This window comes from Lepeophtheirus salmonis, chromosome 13 (assembly GCF_016086655.4).
Source record: "Lepeophtheirus salmonis chromosome 13, UVic_Lsal_1.4, whole genome shotgun sequence".
NCBI lineage: Eukaryota > Metazoa > Arthropoda > Copepoda > Siphonostomatoida > Caligidae > Lepeophtheirus > Lepeophtheirus salmonis.
This window is the reverse complement of record NC_052143.2, coordinates 28,762,477-28,765,068: the sequence shown is the minus strand read 5'-3', so window position 1 is coordinate 28,765,068 and position 2,592 is coordinate 28,762,477.

The following is a 2,592-nucleotide window of genomic DNA, read 5'->3' as shown; positions in this document are numbered from 1 at the left end:
AAAATACTGAATTTATATAACATTAAATATAATATTTTCATCAAGAAAGAGTAAATACTGTTTAATTTCATAATACAGAAAATAGATATTTCATTAATAACAGTAACGAGGAAATCCAATGCATCACTCGTTATTTCGATACGATGGACAATTTAATATCAAAATTAATACTTTTACGAGAAAAATTCTCATGTTGAACCTTTCAGTAGTTATTTAATTATATCATGAAAAAAACTAATTTTATTTGATAGACCTTAAATTTGCTTTAAGTGTTATTAAATCAATAATCCACTTTACGAGTGAAGAAAAACAGCTTCATAAAATTGATTTTTTGGTTATTACTATTTTTCCTGAATTTTTTTTTTCCTTGATCATTGAGGGATTTGGATCTGGAGAGTGAGGCACACCTCTTTGATTATAGATCTAAACTCTATTTGCTCTTGAATTCGACTTATATAGATATATTTGATATAAGTCATTTGACTGACTGAAAAAAATCATGCCCTTGTTTCATCATGGCTAATAATTTCCATACAAAGTTTTACAGTTAACTCTAAAAATTCGAAGAATTTTTTGGAGGAGAGCAGCTTAGCTGTCATAAAAATTCATTGGATCCGCTACAAAAAGCTTTCACAAGGAAGGCATATAGTTAGTTATCTGTAGTAGAAAAGGTGTTAATTTCTCGCAAATTATATAATAATGGCGATATCTCGGGAAAAACACTGTTCAGTATACTAAAAAAAAAAAAACTATTTTAATCATTAGTGCATGGACCTCCATTAAAACCTTTGTTAATTTAAGCTGCTTCTTATAGGATTTTGGTGGGATATAATGAATGACGTTTTGAAAGAGGAGAGCCTTCAACATTAGTGCTGGAAAATATTCCCAGTATATTTATATAGATATTTTAAAAACAATTTACACCAAGGATAAGACATAAAGCATACTTCAAAGGTAGAAGCTTACACCACGACGATTGATTAAATAAAGAACGATAAGGGGATAGAGCACAAGCAGCAACCGTTTACAATTTCTATTTTTTAAAAGTAGTATTTTTCATTACAAACTACTTAACTTTAAATATAAGAAAACTCTTATTACAGCTAAGTATTAAGCTACTTTATCAGACATAGGAATTGTCTTTGAAGTCCATATACATAATATACATTTATTCTTAACGAAGAATACTAATTCAATAAATTAAGAAACATGTTCAACATATGATGTGGGTCAATTTTACAAGTTTCAACATTTTGTGATATTCGTTTTTTCGTGTATTGAGGCAAACAAATACATTCAATAGTTGTATTAGTTGAATGAAGAATAAATTGTACGATGATCATTACCGTTATACATGTATTAATAAAGTTGTTATTCTAAATACATTTGATTTTTCAAATCCATTACAAAAACGTTTATTACTTTTAATTATACTTAAATTTACACCAAGTTCAAAAATAAAGAAAATATGGATTAAAATTAATTTCATTCTTTTTCGCATCAATCATCTTTATGGAAGAAGACAACTCAGAAAAACAGCCTTCCACCCCAGAAAATATTGTAGAGAACGGTAAAAAGGATAAGCAAGTCCAAGAAGATAATATATTAGAGATAGGGGAAAATGCAATGCATGAATGTGATTCATAGATTATTTATGCATTTCAGGCAAATGAGAAACGAAAAAGACAAAATTCATCAAGAGTGGGAGAAGTATAAAAAAATAATATTTCATGTCTATCAGACTAATACAGAGGAATATAACGGGCTATCTTCCCAAAAAAAGAAAAGGAAATTGCATAAATATATAAACTACTAAATTACCTCGATGAAGTATGCCTGGTGGATACCAGAATAAGAAGAGATTGCGAATAAATTTTTTGTCGAAATATAAAAAGGACGTCGGAGGAGTTGATCTCTTGGATGCATAAAAAACTGTGTATGGAGGGGGAACAAAAGAAAAGAAGGTACAGTGGCCTATATTTAAATCGTCAATAGTGCATCTGGTGTTCATGCCTTGCATTCCATAAAAGCTAGAACAGATGTACTATTTATAAGCTTTTCCTTATATTCTATAATAGACTATAATCAATCATAAAGCACAATAAAGTACAGAGACAATGAACCAGACCCTTATTTGTAATGTTGTCTTATGTTGGAATCCTTAGTGTTACTTTCCTTCTTTCATGAGCATGCACAATCTGATGTTATTTCTTCATTGAAAAGGAAAGCTTATTTCTTTAAAAAAATAAAAAAACATTATTCAGATGCACAATTACAAAAAAAAAAAAAAAAATATTATTATAATGCTCACAATTTAGATAATATTTTCTACTACTCTAGCTATTGATTTATTAACTCCAACGATTGATATGACGTGATAAAGAATTTCTTTAGTATTTCGATAGGCTAGGAGATGGAAAGGCAGAGGAGTGAAGTAATTTTTAAAATACTTAGGATTAATCTGTCAATTATTATGCTATATTCAGTCATTATTTGGTACTTAATATTGATATTTCTCCCTATTTTTTCATTTTTTATCCTAATCTTTACTCTCTCAGCCAATTTATCTGATATAACCGTATTTCAAAATAG